Here is a 20,308-nt window from a genome sequence, read left to right on the forward strand (position 1 = left end):
TATAAACCTATTTCTTATACTATTTTTTTTACTTATTTGTTTAGTGTTTAAATGTATTTATTATTATTATTATTATTATGTTCCAACTACTTAATCAGCCATCCAACAACAAACTGCTTTTACTTGCAAGAATAATGGATTTTCGTACTTGGTAATGAGAGATGTAGCTACTAATGTAAATGTTTTTAACTGAATAGGTGCATCGTCTATATTCAGTTTTTAACTAAATGTGTTTATCATCCGTTTATCCTTTTTTCAGATTTTTCGTGGAGTATTGGTTTGAAGTAGGGATGTCAGAATGGTGAGTTGGGTAACTTGATAATGAGTAATTTTTTTTACAAATGAGATTCGGTTGACACTAATTATGTTTATCTGAAAAAATTAAGGTTCTTTAGACACAGTGATGACGTAGGGTTTAGCCCAATTAGGGTCTACACAATTAACTTGGACCCCAAGTCAATTAACCCTAATTCCCATCTATAAATATGGGGCAAAACCTACATCAAGTTCACAATCTCCCAATCGCATACAACTCTTACTCTCTCAATGAAAGCACCACCTCATTCGATCACACCGCAACGCCGCCACCGCAAGTCCGCAACGCACACGGCAGTTATAGCCGGATCTTCTCCACGATCGTCTTCACGATCGCAACTCTAGGGTTTTTACCTACGGGTCTTGTAGGGTTTTTTCTCCCTTTGCCGTCGATAGGGTCTGACTATCGACCGGCGGGCAATTCGTTGGCCACCCTCCCGAGATCATCATCTCGGGTACGGGTTATTCACGGTAGCCGGACCGGAGATCAACGACGTTGACGCCTAAAAAAACCCTTTCGCATTGATGTCCGTGTGTAGGTTTTCCCTTGGAAAAAATATGCATGAACATTTGGCGCCATCCGTGGGACACGATGCATTATGTCTCGTGTTTCTACCGTTTATCGTTCGGTTTGAGAAGGTTTGTCTTTTCTTATTGAGCTTTTAATTCGTTATATGCGGTTTAAGTACATGAGTATTTAGCGCAGATGTTCGCGCGCTTGCGCAACTGTCCACGCGCTTTTGTCCAGGTTACGCACACTTTGCGCACAGTTGTCCGCGACTTTAGACGCAATTTTCATGCGGTTTTACGCATGGTAGTTCACGCGGTTTCCCTGCGCACTCTGCATGCGGTTCTTTGCGCATCTGTTCGCGGGTTTACGCACAGTTGTTTGCGCAGGCTCATGTGAACTTATTTTTCACAGCATAATGAGAAGTTCGATACGATACTTGACAAAAATATCATACCGAACTTGGGGGACTTGATGACGTAGGGTTTAGCCCAATTAGGGTCTACACAATTAACTTGGACCCCAAGTCAATTAACCCTAATTTTCATCTATAAATATGGGGCAAAACCTACATCAAGTTCATAATCTCCCAATCGCATACAACTCTTACTCTCTCAATGAAAGCACCACCTCATTCGATCACACCGCAACGCCGTCACCGCAAGTCCGCAACGCACACGGCAGTTATAGCCGGATCTTCTCCACGATCGTCTTCACGATCGCAACTCTAGGGTTTTTACCTACGGGTCTTGTAGGGTTTTTTCTTCCTTTGCCGTCGATAGGGTCTGACTATCGACCGGCGGGCAATTCGTTGGCCACCCTCCCGAGATCATCATCTCGGGTACGGGTTATTCACGGTAGCCGGACCGGAGATCAACGACGTTGACGCCTAAAAAAACCCTTTCGCATTGATGTCCGTGTGTAGGTTTTCCCTTGGAAAAAATATGCATGAACACACAGCTAGCCAAATTCTTGTGAAGTAGCATATGGTTTTATTTCCTAATAGCTTTTAATAACCCTCATAATTTTTAATTTCTACTTATGGCATAATCTTAACCAATGACAATGTATTTCCAACCCAATTCTCAGGTTCTTCTCATGTTTATCTTCCACTTTAATGTTTTACTACCAGAAGAAGCAAAACGAAATCTGGATTTGGCCGATGTTCAACGCAGCATCGCGCGATGGACCTCTTTCTAGTTATATATATATATATATATATATATATATATATATATATATATATATATATATATATATATATATATATATATTTTTTTTTTTTTTTTTTGAAAGGCACAATATTTATATGACTAGCAATCGTCCAACAACATAACAAACGAGCTAATTTGCCAAAAAACATGTGCATAAATTTATAAGTTTAGTGCAAAACCAAAGCAAGTACAACATAAATAAAAACAATAATTATGTCTTAAAAATGTAACGACCCATCGTCGTTATACCAAAAACACGTCACAAAAAAAAAAAATTATGAACCTGAACAAACAACACATCTGGACGGCGTCCAGAATTCAGGACGGCGTCCAGCTCTGAAGCCCTGGACGGCGTCCAAGTCATCTGGACGGCATCCAGATGAACTGTCCAGGTTATCCCAAAACTCCAAATTACGCGAGCGGAAAACCCGCTTCTCGACACTTTTAGACGAAACGACTTTCACAACACGTTATAATAAGTAAAACTAAGATATTCCCGTAATAAAACTAGTTTTACAACACCGGGCCAACATCGTCCCGAATTACGATTTTCGTACAAAATACAAGTTTCGACCACAAGAGTTTAATTTCCAAACGACACCTAGAGCATGGTGTTTGGGCTTAAACTACCCAAATCTTGGTCAAACTTCAAAAGCTAATCACCCCAAAGCATCCCCTATCAAAACAAGCGGGAGGCCACTAGTCCAAACGAATACCCTTGCCTTTGTCCAAGCCGGAGCCTAAAAAGGTAAACAACGAGAGGGTAAGCAAAACGCTTAGTAAATGCAATAATTATACATATACATATATAATCTACTTACTTGCAATCACTTACACAATTATCGCATACACGCTAGCATGTTAAATAGCATACCATCGCAAAGTATAACGCTAAATCTCCGACAACACGAGCTAGCACAACAATAGCATATAACACGAAATATAATGCTACACTACAACACATAACCATGGTTAACCAAAATACAAAAGGGAACGATTCTCGCGAGTGAACCGTTAGCCACGCAGACGCCACTAGCATGCATCACTAGTCCCTTGGGTAGTATCGAACGCCCGAACTTTAAACCCACCCATCACGTGAAATGTGGTATCGAACGCCTGAACTTAAAACCCACACTTCACGCCCGCACACACACATATGATATGGTATCGAACGCCCGAACTTTAAACCCATATCACATGCCACACATGATGATGAGGTATGGAACGCCCGAACTTTAAGCCCTCATCCCATGCCAACACGATGTGGTATCGCATATCCGAACTTAAAACCCACATCGCATTTCGCACAAGTAAATACATTACATACACATATGCATAATTATTCCACTCACCTTAACGCCTTCGGTGAAATGAGAAATCAAGCTTGAAACCTTCAATGTAATGTACCTATTACATTATGCATATTATCAATCACCCAAACAAGTTGGTCAACCAACTCACTCACAATCCTAGTGTCAATTTGACTCATAGTGCAATTTCGACCCATTTGCACTCTTAACCCTAATATTGGGTCAACTTCGCCAAAACCCTAGCACTAGCCAATTTTGGTCTTAATACACTTATTATCGCAAGGTTAGTATGTTTTCATACACATTTAATAACCTAGGTCACCAAAGACTCATTTGACCCGTTTCAAGGTTAACACCCCCATTTGGGTTACCCACAACCCAAATAACACCCAATCATCCAACCACAAAGTATACTAGTGATTGTTAACCATTTAAGACTCATAAACATCATTTATCACATTAAAAACCTAGGTTAGTCATCCTTGGGTCCTCATGACCCTATCTTACCCAAAAACCCTAATTTACCAACAAATGGGTTTTTATGTTCATCACTAACCCAAACCCTAACCCTAACCCTTATCACTAATTAAGTAAGGAAATCAAGGTTAAGACGTACCACCACAATCAAAACGTAGCTAGTGATGAGATGAACAACTTTAACACTCGAGCTTAAACCCGAATCGAGCTCCTTCCTTCTTGATTTGAGCTTTCTCACACAAGAAATCTCTCTCTCTCTCTCTCTCTCTCTAACTTGAAGTGGAAAAGGAGATGGTAGATGAAAATGGAGTAAAGGCACCCACCAATCTGATCTTGGGACCTTAAAGTCGTCCCCCATGTGAAATTACCAAAAAGCCCCTTCAAAAGATCTAAAAACCCAAGAGCCGGTCTGCCAGATCATTTGGACGGCGTCCAAGTGATCTGGACGGCGTCCAACCCTTCAATGTTGGATGGCGTCCCACCATTTTGGATGGCGTCCAACACAACTGGAAACAGGATCTTACAACTCTTCCCCACTTGAACCGAATTGCGTCCTCGCAATCCACTCCGTGTGACAAGCAGGAAGATACACCAAAACAAACTCTTCGGATTCCCACGTAAACTCGGAACCCTTTCGATGATGCCATTGGACTTTAAAAGTCCTAACCTCTTTGTTACGCAATATTTTAACCTTTTCATCAAGAATGACAATTGGTTCCTCGACATACTCTAACTTGTTGTTCAAGGAAATCTCGTCCAACGGTACCCACGTTGAGTCGTCCGCAAGACACTTAAGGAGGTGGGAAACATGGAATGTGTAATGAATCCCCGCAAGCTCTTCGGGTAACTCTAGTATATAAGCAACCTCACTAACACGATCCAAGATCTTGAAAGGACCGATAAATCGAGGAGCTAACTTTTCCCGCTTTCGAAACCGAATAATACCTTTCCATGGCGAAACCTTAAGCATCACCATGTCACCTTCTTGGAACTCAATCGGTCGCCTACGTTTATCGGCATAAGATTTTTGTCTATCTTGTGCCGCCTTTAATCGAGCCCGAATCGTCTCGATTTTACTATTCATCTCAAGAACCAAATCGGTACTCCCGATTTCCTTTTGTCCCACTTCACCTCAACAAATCGGAGTTCGACACCTTCGCCCATAAAGCATCTCATAAGGTGGCATCCCGATACTAGTATGATAACTATTATTGTACGAGAATTCCACCAAAGGTAAGTGCTCATCCCAACTACCACCAAAATCAATGACACACACCCGTAACATATCCTCCAACGTTTGATTCGTACGTTCGGTTTGACCGTCCATTTGAGGATGATACGCCGTGCTCATCTTCAATTGTGTACTCATATCTTCATAAAACTTGTTCCAAAATCGAGATGTGAAACGAGTATCTCAATCCGAAACAATAGATATAGGAACCCCATGTCTCGATATCACTTCCTTGATAAACAACTTAGACAATGTCTCCGACGATATCGTTTTCCGAATGGGAAGAAACAATGCAATTTTCGTCAATCGATCAACTATCGCCCAATTCGTATCAAATTGGGTTCTCGCCGTATTTGGTAACTTTGTAATGAAATCCATGGTAATGTGCTCCCATTTCCATTTCAGGATTTCTAACGGTTGTAACATACCATACGGCTTTTGGTGTTCGGCCTTAACTTGCAAACACGTGACGCATTGTTCGACATACTTAACAACATCACGTTTCATGCCCGGCCACCAATACTCTTTCTTCAAATCAAGATACATTTTCGCCGGATGAATAGAATACTTTGACTTATGTGCCTCATCAAGTAGCACTTGTCGGTAATTGTAACAGACTGAAACCGGGGTTAGAAGTAAGATTTCTTAATTGCCCTTAGGTTTATATTTGTATTTAAAATATGCTTTTATTTTAATAATATACTTATTATTAATTGAATATGTGGTTAAGACCAGTTTGTGACAAGGGTCACAGAAATGGTTCGTTTGTTGAATTTGAACTCCGTTAAGGTTGCCAAATTAAGTACGAAAGATATTAGATAACTGATAAATACCCGTGTGTTATGGGGTAGGATTTATAACCCACTTAAGTAGGTAATATCTGGATACTTCCATTCATTTCTCAATTTGTGCAGGAACAAGACCATACCTAACTTTCTTCTTCACAAAACCCTAATTGATTCAAGTTAGAGATTGGATTAAGAAGCTTTAGGGACTGATTCCTATCGTTCTTGTAATCATTAAACCAGGTTTGCTTGCTTGAATCATTGTTCTAATCTTTGTTAAATGGATTTTTTTATGTTCTTGAGTAAAAGTATGATTTTGGTGCTTGAATCTTAGTGGATTGTGTTTGTTATGCTCAATAGATGTTAGAAATAGGTTGTATATATGTTTAGTAGCTTCCATGTGCTTAAAATTTGATCAAAATCGCTCAAAAATCGAGTTTTGGGCGAAAAATGTTCAAAATCAGCGAAGTTGTTCGAACCAGTTGCTACAGCATTTGCTACAGTATTTTGATACAGTATTTTGCTACAGTACCCGAATTGCTACAGTGTCACTATTTGCTACAGTGTCACTATTTGCTACAGTGCCACTATTTGCTACAGTGTTCGGATTGCTACAGTGTAACTATTTGCTACAGTGTCACTAATTTCTACAGTGTCGGATTGCTACAGTGTCACTATTTGCTACAGTACGAATTGCTACAGTGTCACTATTTGCTACAGTGCTCGAAAACCACTATTTGCTACAGTGTCACTATTTGCTACAGTACCTTTTATGAAATTGAAACGGGCGTAACTTTCAAAACGTAACTCCGTTTTTGATGAATAAACTATTGTTAGAATCGTAATAAAGAATACTTTTCAATGGTGAACTTTTAAGAAACTAGATCAAACTGTTTTTGGGTCGGAAAAGGAGTTTTAGTGTGTATGTCGTGTTTTGCACGCACCTGTATGCCATTATTGAATGGAGTCATGATGTAGACTCATAAAATTATGAATATATGGTGTTATGACCTAGTTAATCGTATGAAATGATTATATTATTTATTGGATATGTATATTAACTTTGTTTATGTTGTTCTCAGGTTATAAGGACAAGGAGGAAGCTCAGAAATAATAACTGAGCCGTTGCTGGTAATTGGTGAGTGGGTCTATCTCTGGATAGAGTTTAAGTAGCATATCATGCTACTGTGGTTGACTCTTTTACCATGCATAGTGTAGAAATTGCCATGTTAGAATAATATAGTATGCCTGATGTTGTATGTGATTTATGTGTACATTGTGTGAATGGCACCAGTCAGGCCTAGGGAGCCTGGGGACTCGAGACCGTGCCTAGGAGAGGTTAGAGTCCGTATGAGGTCAACTGTGCCTAGGGGAGGTTGGGTCCATAGGCTACTGATTGTAGAGTATAGTGTGAACGATGCATCCCCTGCATCTGGATAACTATACTGTGAATTGAGTAGCAGGGACTATCGGTAGACTCAAGCCCGATCAGCTGGGAGTCGTGTGCTCGTACAAGCCGCCGATCCTCGTATTGTCTTATTGTATGCTAGTTGGTAGTTAGCATGTGTTGTTGTTAGTATATAGCTTGTGTGTGACTTAAGCTATATCTGTTAGATAGATTCCATTCACTTAGCGGTGCGCTAATCCCCCACATAATTACCCCTTGCAGGTTTAGGTACTGCTAGTCGGGATGGGTGCTGATGCAGAAAACATGTTTGACAACCCTACTCTGATGTGGACTTTTATTTAAATCATGTTTGGTAATAACGTAACACCGTTCTGTAAACTTAATCTTAATTACTCAGATTAATGTAATGACGTGACTTATAGTGTGTTTGTTAATAAAGTCTTCCGCTGTGTTTTAAAAAAAAAAATGTTGCCGGTGTTACAAGTTGGTATCAGAGCATGGTTTGGCAGCAAATACGTGCGCGTATTTTGATCCCAAACTCTGAGGCAAGTCAAACATGTCTGTGGGAGTGGGGACTAAGTGGAAATAGGATATACGTGTGTTAGTTGTGATTGAACTAATTGTTATCCACTAAGCTTTTGTGTGAGATGTTTTGTAGCACAGGTATGGCTGATAGAAACGCAACTGGCCCATCCAACCCCGGAACATTCAGAGCACCAGAAGAGGGTGTTGAGTCGGATGATGACCAGAGTAGTTACATCCTTCAGTTAGAAAGCAAGCTAAAAGAGGCTGAGGACAAAATTAATGAGCTTGAATTGGCGAGGCATTCTGGAAATGATGATACACCACCTGGATTCCCAACCGTGCAATCTCAAACGATACCTAATGTGCACCAGAACCAGTTTCAGAATCAAATACCTAACCAATATTATATGCCACCACAAAACACCTTTACTTACCAAAATCCCATGATGATGAATCCATACCAAATGCAAATGTTCCAACAACCTTACATGCAACCATCCAAAAGGTGTACTTATAAAAATTTCCGTGATTGCAAACCCTCTGAGTTTTCTGGAAGTACTGATCCAACTGTAACTCTTAATTGGTTGCGAGAAATTGAAAGGGTATTTGAAGCATGCCAGTGTGAACCTGAGCTGAAAGTAACATATGCTAGTCGAATGTTGAAAGGTAGGGCTATGATTTGGTGGGATTCTTTGATTTCCAGTATACCGAAAGAGCAAGTGAGTATGATCACATGTGAGCAGTTTTATGGGAAGGTGTGTGAACAGTATTGTAATCCGTTTGATATGAACTGAATCAATACTGAGTTTCTTGAAATGAAAATGACACCTCAAATGACGATCGATGAGGTAGTAGAGAAGTTTATGGATAAACTGAGGTTTGTACAACAATGGGTGCCAGACGAAGCGTCTCGCATTCAGCATTTTGTTAATATTATTCTGCCAGAGTACCGAAGTTTTGTTAGAACAGCTACATCGTTATCTCAAGCTGTTGTGATGGCTAAGATGGTAGAAAGTGATGTCCAGGCCGTCAGAAACAGAATGTTTGGTAATGTGCTACAACAAGGTGGACAAGTATCTGGTCAATCACGATCTAAATCCAAGAAGTCTAGTGGGTTTAAATCGAAGGGTAAAAGTAGTCAGAGTAGTACTGGATCTGGATCAGGTAAAGGGAATTGGTGTCACACGTGTCGATCTTATCACAGTGGTCAGCGTTCTGAGGCTACAAGAAGATGCTTAAAGTGTGGTGTTGTTGGGCATGAGTCTTCAGCATGTCCGTATCCGAACAGTGTGTGTTGGAGTTGTCACAAACCAGGGCATCGTGCAATTAGTTGTCCGTCGAAGAGTGGTAGTTCCGGGGCAGGGTCAGGGGCGCGTTCAACATCAGCCGTAGGGTCAACTGCCTCGAGTGGGCAGAAGAGGAAGAACCCTCCGACAGCAGAGGCTAGAGCTTTTCAGATGTCGGTGGAGAATGCTGTGGCAACCGACGAAGTGATCACCGGTATGTTTCTAATCAACTCAATACCTGCTCGCGTATTGTTTGATTGTGGTGCCAATAGGTGTTTTATGTCCCTAGATTTCTGTGCTAAGTTGAATTTACCAGCTACTGTGTTACCCAAGCCGGTTAGTGTAGAAGTAGCCGATGGTAAGACCACACCCATCACAACATATGTGTCTGGGGTTTGTATAGAGATCGAAGGGAAGTCTTTCCCGGTGACTTGTTTAGTGTTACCTATTCCTAACTTTGATGTAGTATTAGGAATGGATTGGTTGAGCTCGCTTAGGGCTAATATTAAGTGCAATAGGAAAATGATTACCTTTCGTTCGACCGATGGAACCCGTGTTGTGGCCCGAGGGGAGCGGGGCGGGTATAATTTTCCGTTGATAACCATGTTGAAAGCGAAAAATTCGATGTCAAAGGGTTGTGAATCATTTCTTGCATATGTGATTGATGCGAAGAAATAAAATAAAACAGTGGCCAATATTCTGATAGTATCAGAGTTTCCTGAAGTATTCCCAGATGAGTTATCAGGTCTGCCACCGGTAAGGGAAGTCGAATGTAAGATTGAGTTGGTTCCTGGAACAACTCCAGTTGCAAAAGCTCCATACCGATTAGCGCCGTCTGAAATCCGTGAAATGATGTCACAGATTCAAGAGTTATTAGATCTTGGTTTTATTCGACCGAGTTCTTCACCGTGGGGTGCTCCGGTATTGTTTGTTAAAAAGAAAGATGGGTCAATGCGTATGTGTATTGATTATCGTGAATTGAACAAAAGAACAGTGAAGAATAAGTATCCATTACCTCGAATAGATGATTTATTCGATCAGTTACAGGGTGCTTCATTCTTTTCTAAGATAGACTTACGATTCGGATATCATCAGGTTCGTGTTGCTGAATCAGATATACCAAAAACAACGTTCAGAACAAGGTATGGTCATTATGAATTTCTTGTCATGCCGTTTGGGTTGACGAATGCGCCAGCAATCTTCATGGATCTAATGAATAGAGTGTGTCGTCCGTTCTTAGATAAGTTTGTGATTGTGTTTATAGATGATATACTAGTGTATTCAAAGACCGAAAGTGAACATGCTGAACATCTGAGACAGGTTTTGAACATGTTGAAACGTGAACAACTATTTGCAAAATTTTCAAAGTGTGAATTTTGGTTACGTGAAGTGCAGTTTTTGGGTCATGTGATTTGTGCCTAGGGTATAAAAGTTGATCCGACAAAGATAGAAGCAGTAATGAATTGGAATTCTCCGAAGACTCCGACTGAGATTAAGAGTTTTCTGGGGTTAGCCGGTTATTATCGCAGATTTATCAAGGATTTCTCGAAAATAGCGGGTCCGTTGACTAAGTTGACTCGTAAAGATGTAGCCTTTCGATGGACTGATGAACAGGAAAAGGCTTTTCAGATTTTGAAACAGCTACTGTGTCAGGCACCAGTATTAGCTTTACCAGAAGGTTCAGACGACTTCGTGGTATACTGTGATGTGTCATTTGCTGGGTTGGGTTGTGTATTAATGCAAAGAGATAAAGTAATCGCTTACGCCTCGCGATAGTTGAAAGTTCATGAGAAGAATTATCCAGTGCATGATCTTGAAATGGCTGCAGTAGTGTTTGCTTTGAAACTGTGGAGATACTATTTGTATGGAACCCATTGTGTTATATGTACAGATTACAAGAGTTTGCAGTATATCTTCTCACAGAAAGAATTGAATATGCGTCAGAGACGATGGCAAGAGTTGATCAAAGATTACGATTGTGAAATTAAATACCATCCGGGTAAGGTAAATGTGGTTGCAGATGCGCTAAGTCGTAAAAAGTCAAGTGAAAATGTGAAATTTTGTCGTTTGAATATAACTTCAGATTTGATTAACAGCTTAAGAACCATTCAGGCCTGTGCTTTAGAGGACGAACATATTAAATCTGAAGAAATGACCAAACAAAAAGTGGGCTTAATTGATGACTTACGTGGACTAAAGACCTTAAACAATCGTGTTTGGGTGCCTAAGCTTGGAGATTTGAGGGATTTAATCATGACGGAAGCTCACAAATCCAGATTGACAGTACATCCGGGTAGTAATAAGATGTATCATGATTTGAAAACAGTGTATTGGTAGCCAACAATGAAATTAGATATCGCCCGTTATGTCGAAAAGTGTCATATATGTGCTCAAGTGAAGGCAGAACATCAGAAACCTTGTGGTTCATTACGTCAGTTACAGATTCCAGAGTGGAAATGGGAACATATAACGATGGATTTTGTGACCAAATTACCTCGAACTCCGAAAAGACATGATATGATTTGGGTAATAGTGGATCGTCTAACTAAAAGTGCTCATTTTCTTGCTACTCGTGAGACAGCTTCGTTAAGTGAGTTAGCCGAATTGTATGTGAAAGAAATAGTTAGTCATCATGGTGTGCCGTTATCGATCGTTTCAGACAGAGATTCCAGATTTGTGTCAAATTTTTGGAATAGTCTTCAACAGAATCTGGGTACACGTGTGAATTTAAGTACAGCTTATCATCCTCAGACAGATGGACAGAGTGAAAGAACGATACAGACTTTGGAGGATATGTTAAGGGCTTGTGTGTTAGAATACGGTGGTTCGTGGGATACACATTTGCCATTGGTTGAATTCGCGTATAATAATTCATATCATTCGAGTATAGGGATGCCGCCCTATGAAATGTTATACGGTCATTGTTGCAGAACTCCGACTTGTTGGTTAGAAGCCGGGGAGAAACAGTTTGCAGGTCCCGAAATTGTTCAAATGACAGCCGAAAAAGTTGCAATTGCGAGAGAAAATTTGAAAGCCGCTAGAGCTAGGCAGAAAATGTATGCAGATCCGCGTAGACGTCCGGTAACCTTTAATGTGGGTGAACGAGTGTATCTGAAAGTTTCGCCGTGGAAAGGGGTTATCAGATTCGGTAAACGTGGTAAGTTAGCATCGAGATTTATTGGTCCGTTTTCGATCAGTGAAGTGTTGAATGATCAGACTGTGGTGTTAGATCTTCCGCCAGAGTTAGCCGGTATTCATAATACATTTAACGTGTGTTATTTGCGTAAGTGTAAGGTGGACGATGAAACGCAAATTTTACCAATTAAGGATCTTAAAGTTAATTTGAGTAACAAGTTGGTCGAGGAACCAATTCGAGTGGTCGACAGAAAGGTTACTAAGTTAAGAAAGAAAGAGATCCCGATGGTTTTAGTTGAATGGAAACACAGTTTAGGGTCTAACTTGTCATGGGAGACAGAAGAGTTGATGAAGACCCGTTACCCTCAACTGTTTGACCAAGACCAGATTTCGAGGACGGAATCTTCTTAAGGGGGTGGATTTGTAACAGACTGAAACCGGGGTTAGAAGTAAGATTTCTTAATTGCCCTTAGGTTTATATTTGTGTTTAAAATATGCTTTTATTTTAATAATATACTTATTATTAATTGAATATGTGGTTAAGACCAGTTTGTGACAAGGGTCACAGAAATGGTTCGTTTGTTGAATTTGGACTCCGTTAAGGTTGCCAAATTAAGTACGAAAGATATTAGATAACTGATAAATACCCGTGTGTTATGGGGTAGGATTTATAACCCACTTAAGTAGGTAATATCTGGATACTTCCATTCATTTCTCAATTTGTGCAGGAACAAGACCGTACCAAACTTTCTTCTTCACAAAACCCTAATTGATTCAAGTTAGAGATTGGATTAAGAAGCTTTAGGGACTGATTCCTATCGTTCTTTTAGGGACTGATTCCTATCGTTCTTGTAATCATTAAACCAGGTTTGCTTGCTTGAATCATTGTTCTAATCTTTGTTAAATGGGTTTTTTATGTTCTTGAGTAAAAGTATGATTTTGGTGCTTGAATCTTAGTAGATTGTGTTTGTTATGCTCAATAGATATTAGAAATAGGTTGTATATATGTTTAGTAGCTTCCATGTGCTTAAAATTTGATCAAAATCGCTCAAAAATCGAGTTTTGGGCGAAAAATGTTCGAAATCAGCGAAGTTGTTCGAACCAGTTGCTACAGTATTTGCTACAGTATTTTGATACAGTATTTTGCTACAGTACCTGAATTGCTACAGTGTCACTATTTGCTACAGTGTCACTATTTGCTACAGTGTCACTATTGCTACAGTGTTCGGATTGCTACAGTGTCACTATTTGCTACAGTGTTCGGATTGCTACAGTGTCACTATTTGCTACAGTACCGAATTGCTACAGTGTCACTATTTGCTACAGTGTTCGAAACCATTATTTGCTACAGTGTCACTATTTGCTACAGTACCTTTTATGAAATTGAAACGGGCGTAACTTTCAAAACGTAACTCCGTTTATGATGAAAAAACTATCGTTAGAATTGTAATAAAGAATACTTTTCAATGGTGAACTTTTAAGAAACTAGATCAAACTGTTTTTGGGTTGGAAAAGGAGTTTTAGTGTGTATGTCGTGTTTTGCACGCACCTGTATGCCATTATTGAATGGAGTCATGATGTAGACTCATAAAATTATGAATATATGGTGTTATGACCTAATTAATCGTATGAAATGATTATATTATTTATTGGATATGTATATTAACTTTGTTTGTGTTGTTCTCAGGTAATAAGGACAAGGAGGAAGCTCAGAAATAATAACTGAGCCGTTGCTGGTAATTGGTGAGTGGGTCTATCTCCGGATAGAGTTTAAGTAGCATATCATGCTACTGTGGTTGACTCTTTTACCATGCATAGTGTAGAAATTGCCATGTTAGAATAATATAGTATGCCCGATGTTGTATGTGATTTATGTGTACACTGTGTGAATGGCACCAGTCGGGCCTAGGGAGACTGGGGACTCGAGACCGTGCCTAGGAGAGGTTAGAGTCTGTATGAGGTCAACTGTGCCTAGGGGAGGTTGGGTCCATAGGCTACTGATTGTAGAGTATAGTGTGAACGATGCATCCCCTGCATCTGGATAACTATACTGTGAATTGAGTAGCAGGGACTATCGGTAGACTCAAGCCCGATCAGCTGGGAGTCGTGTGCTCGTACAAGCCGCCGATCCTCGTATTGTCTTATTGTATGCTAGTTGGTAGTTAGCATGTGTTGTTGTTAGTATATAGCTTGTGTGTGACTTAAGCTATATCTGTTAGATAGATTCCATTCACTTAGCGGTGCGCTAATCTCCCACATAATTACCCCTTGCAGGTTTAGGTACTGCTAGTCGGGATGGGTGCTGATGCAGAAAACATGTTTGACAACCCTACTCTGATGTGGACATTTGTTTAAATCATGTTTGGTAATAACGTAACACCGTTGTGTAAACTTAATCTTAATTACTCAGATTAATGTAATGACGTGACTTATAGTGTGTTTGTTAATAAAGTCTTCCGCTGTGTTTAAAAAAAAAAAAAATTTGCCGGTGTTTCAGTAATCACCCATCTTAGGTACCCACACTCTTCCTTGAAAGGACAACAAACCATGAGGGCCTAAAGTAATAGACTCCGTTTGCCCCATGATTCGTTCTTCATGCTTGTTGTTAACAAAAGCTTCAATTTGGATCTCACCAAGCTTTACAAGAAAATCATTAGTAATAGTCATGCGTAACGATCCTACTTGTATTGTCGGATGTTGACTTTTTCGACTCAATGCATCCGCGACTACGTTTGCCTTACCCGGATGGTTGATGTGCAACGAGTGGTATACGAAAATATATTAGTTTTTAATACAAAATACGGTATAAATTACACAAGTTTTATTTATTTATTACAAATGGTTATACCTAAACCTTGCTACACACTTATAGGCAGTGTACCTAATCGTAGAGTAGTGTAGTTTTTAGTAAGTCCGGTTCGTTCCACAGGGAGCTACAAATTTAAAAACGTACTATATATTTTTATAAATAAATAAATAAATAAATAAATAAATATATATATATATATATATATATATATATATATATAAGTAGTAATATTATTATTATAAAAGGGGGTTTTACCGTTTAACGCCCGGTTTGTCAATTTTTAAGTTTTAGCGTAAAAATAAATGACAATAATTAAAGTGTGTAAAATAAATGACGATAAATAAAATTGCGATGAAATATGAAATAAAAGAATTATGCTTATTTAAATTTCCGTAATCATGATGTTTGACGTTTTATTTTAATCTGTTACCCTGGGTTAATTGTTCTTTGTCCTGGATTATTTAATATGTCTATTTGGTTTTTATCCAAAATAGTCCATCAGTCATAATTATAAAGTGCGAGTGTCCTCGTCAAATTACCCTTATACCCGAAGTCAAATATTCCAACTAATTAGGGATCCAAACTGTAACAAGGTCTTAATACTTTGTTAATAACTACACCAGGATATCGACTGTATGTAGTCCAAGGTTTTAATACTATGTTAACAATTATACCAGTTATCACTGTATATAATTCACTCCTGTTTCAATAGGTCCATTGATTATTAATCCATTACTCGTATCCAGTCAAATGGACAATTATTAGTGAATATAAATATCCCGCACATCGTGTCCAATAAGGCATATGGGGTTATTTATAGGTACATCAAATTGTAAATCTCTATATTAAATTAACGAACTATCATTCAGTTAAACAAATATAAAGTCCATTAATAGTCAATAGTCCAGTGTCCACGAGTGTCGGTCTTTTGTCCAAACCCTAATTATGGTCCAAAGTCCAATAACCCCGTCTTAATATTTAATCCAACATCATGATTACTTCGACTTAAATAAGCATAATAATAACTTAGCTACAAGACATTAATTTAAAAAGGTTGAACATAACTTACAATGATATAAATCGCGTAGTGTTACACGGACATAGTTTCAACTCAAAAACCTTAAAACATTTGTTACAATAACCTTATTATTAAACTTAAATTAAAATTAAAATTATAAATATAAATTATTCTTACAGAAGAAAGAAAGAAAAGAAGTGAAGGTGTGTTTAATTCGGCCGAATTTGTTCCAATTTATAGAACTTTGCCAGCTTTTTGGTCCCATACGATCGCATGGCAAATATGCTTCCAGGCCATGCGATCGCATGGCCTCCTGATCCAGCTCACAATGATTTGTTTTCTAGTTTGTCGACATAATATTTAATTATTTATAATATATATATAATTTTTATATAATTATATATATATTATATTATATTCTTGTGCATAGTTGACTTGTACTTTCAGCTCCGTTGAGTCGTACGTTGTTACTTGGTTTATGTCCCGGTTCCAGATTTTCGAACGTCTTTTTGTATGCTGAGATATCTTGTACTTTGCGTTCCGCGACTTGTACTCTTGTCATTTTTAGACGTTATTTATCAATAAATTAAACCACTTGGATTATAACATGTACTTTTAAGCATTCTGGTCATTTGCGTCTTCAAATCGTCAATTCTGCATTTTGTCTTCACCTTTTATTATTTAAACAAAAATTGCACCTAAAAGCTTGTCTTTCTGGAAGGATAATGCTATGAAATATATGTTCGTTTGTAGCATTATCAAATATTCCCACACTTGAGCATTGCTTGTCCTCAAGCAATATAGAACTTGAATCTTCACACTAATCACTTCTTTATTCTTCACACCTTATACATCAGTGATTTTTATACAGCGGTATGAACAATGATAGTAACGTTGTGGTTTATAGTCCCACATGACTATAAAAATTTAGATCCTTTATGAAAGAGGATCTTTATGAAAACATTTGATCTTTTGAAAATTCAAGCTAGATTTTACCCTAGACAGGTTTTCCGGAATAACCCTTCACCGGTGTTTGCAAAATATTTTTGTGGATTGTGGGTTTCAGATTTTAAAATTTTAGCTCAAAAGTTGTGATTTTGTGTCACCCACTTGCTAACCTTGTATTAGGAAAGCACACGTCCAGTTTACTTGTCCCGTATATTATCTTTCGGTAAACGACCGTCCGGTTGTAAAGGAAAGTGATGAACAAGCAACTGTTAAGGCGATGTCTAATGACATACGTATGATTATGGTCCACAACGTGTCGGATGCAATTACTATCCTTGGTAGGAGCAATAGTAAAGATCACCCTATAGTTTTTTGGTCTGGCACAAGGTCCTGTCTTAGACCATGCTATGCAACCACCGTTCTTACGGTTGACACCCGATTTGGTTCAGGTGACCTAATGAATTCTGATGAATTCTCAGGATTTTACGTTCAATGGTAATGAACGCATTAAAAATGGGTTTTTCAGAAAACAAATCGGTTTTAGTTTTGATCAAAATATTTTCAAGTTCAAGCTCGAGTTTAGATATCATTGAATTCCATGAGTTTTGAATTCTTAATCTTTAAGGTCAATCTCAAGGATTGAGTAATATCAGGCTTAAAAGCTTATTTTTAATCTTTAAGGAGATTATCCTTTCTGGGGGTCTGATTCATTAGTCTTATCCAGCTAATTTGCACGGCGCCCTTCCCATTTTACGAGACAGATCCTCTCGTGGTTAGGATAAGTCTGACCACATGGCGACCCTGTTTGATGCTGAGGTCAGTGGATTTCCTGCTGATTTTAGAGATGACTTTTCTAGATTTTTCGTCAACCTACAGCTGGTCTGGACGACAACTTCTTGACCTAAATCAAGAAGCGTGTGTCTTTTTCGGAAGACTTTACTTCCTATAATGATGGAATTGATTCATCGTGTAGATCCATCTTTCTCATATATTTATATTACAGTAAATCGGGTAAAACTGATTAGTTTAGTCCAAAGCAAAAGTATCTGCAGTAACTTTACAGAAACATGTGATAGATAGTTTTTAAAGATCTTGGCGAATTCTTCCTACACTTAGCTTTTATTTATTTTTTTCTTTTCCTTTTTATTCTCCTCTATTTCATTTTAAAATGAATTTTAGCATTTAAGGTTGTTTCTCAATTTATGTCCTTTTTGAGGCAACGATAATTTCGGTTTTATCACCTAGTTTTATCGTTCATAAATATGTATAAACATGCTTTTGAATTCATTTAGCTAAAAATTTTTCAAATTTTTATAATTTTGGCAATTAAACTAAGTGTAAACCCGAGAGAATTATAACCCCTCTCCATACTTGAGATCATGCAATGCCCTCATTTGCAATGAAATCAGACAATAAATTAGAATTTACGAGGACAAATAGTATAGAAAGGGAGTTAAAACCTCTTTTTTTTTTCATGTTTCGTCAAAAATTGGTTACTTTGCTGAACTTACTGGCAGTCTTTGAAAGTGCGCGGTTTTACCCTAATTTACATACAAACAAACAAACAAACAAACAAAAAAAAAAATATTTTTGGTTTTTTTTCCCACTTTAATCAATCAAATATTATCAAAAATATACGTCCCTCTTTTGGGTAAAGTAATTTCGGCTATATTACCTAGTTTTACTCCTGACGAATTTTTGAAATATTTTGAGTTGATTGATTAAAGATATTTATACCTTATGAATAAACGGTAAATTTCGCATTGACGGATTAAATTTTTATATGATATCAATAATTTCGGTTTATTATACCTACTGCTACTGAATATCAATTTAATGTTTTATAGCGAAAGTTCAGCGTTTAAGAGCAAAAGGTTAAAAGCAATAAAAATAAAATAAAAACTGTACATACTTACCTGCTAGATATAATTCTCAGTGACCTGATCTGAACGATTCATAGGAGAGTCGTTCGATTTGGTTTATCATTGCTACATAAGCGTAACCTCGTTTATTCAATAAATTTTCTTGTAAGTACGTGAATGGTCCTTCTCTGCATAGAGTAACGAACTCATTATTGGAGTATGTCTGACTGTTCGGACATTTTCCTTCGTGTGACCATTTTCCGCATTTATGACATCTTTCAAGGTGTCGGGCTCTTCTTTTTGCTGCGGATGATGATTTTCCTTTACCGAAATGTATATTATTATGATTGTTCCTTAGTTCTTTTCTTACTTCGTCACATTTTCTCCTTATCATGGACACCAGTTCACTCGGGAGGATGTTGTTATTGCGTTTAGTAATCAGAGCGTGTAGCAATAGACCATGGTTCAAATCAAAAGAATCCTTCATCTTGTATAGCCTATAAAACAAAAAATTCAGAATGGGTGGAAAGGACTAGTTCTTTAGGGTCTGCTAGTAGAAAAGACCAAACGGATTCCATTATCAGAAACTACACGAAAACATAATATCTAACATTAGAAAGCATAAGAATTATCTTTAAAACTTTTGAATCTCCCCACACTTAGTTAGCTGTGGTGTTGAAATTGTGATTTACTTCATCGTCAACTTCCATCGGACCATCAATATAGTGTTTAACTCTGTGACCATTAACTTTAAATTCAATCCCGTTTGAATTTATCAATTCTATTATTCCGTACGGGAAAACTCTTTTGACTATAAATGGTCCAGACAATCTAGATTTCAACTTTTCAGGAAATAATCTGAATCTTGAATTGAAAAGAAGAACTCTGTCTCCTTTAAATTCTTTTGATCTTCGGATTCTTTTATCATGCCATTTCTTCGTTCTTTCCTTATAGATTAACGAATTTTGATATGCATCATGTCTTAATTCTTCTAATTCATTTAGTTGACTTAACCGTAGGCGTCCAGCTTCATGTAAATCAAGATTACATGTCTTCAAAGCCCAAAATGCTTTGTGCTCAATTTCTACTGGAAGGTGACATGCTTTTCCATAAACGAGTTTAAAAGGTGTGGTGCCAATTGGAGTTTTGTAGGCTGTTCTAAAAGCCCATAGTGCATCCTCCAATTTCATGGACTATTCCTTCGGATTTGCTCCTACAGTTTTCTTTAGAATACGTTTTAATGCTCGGTTGGTATTTTCAACTTGTCAACTTGTTTGTGGATGATAAGCGGTAGAGAGTTTATGAGTTACTCCACATCTTTTGAGAACTTTTTCAAGTTGATTATTACAAAAATGAGTACCCCGATCACTTATTAAAGCTTTCGGTGTTCCGAACCTTGCAAAAAGATGTTTTAAGAAGTTAACTACAGCTCGTGCATCATTAGTTGGGAGAGCTTGCGCTTCCACCCATTTGGATA

The sequence above is a fragment of the Rutidosis leptorrhynchoides genome, chromosome 3 (assembly GCF_046630445.1).
Source record: "Rutidosis leptorrhynchoides isolate AG116_Rl617_1_P2 chromosome 3, CSIRO_AGI_Rlap_v1, whole genome shotgun sequence".
Taxonomy (NCBI): domain Eukaryota; kingdom Viridiplantae; phylum Streptophyta; class Magnoliopsida; order Asterales; family Asteraceae; genus Rutidosis; species Rutidosis leptorrhynchoides.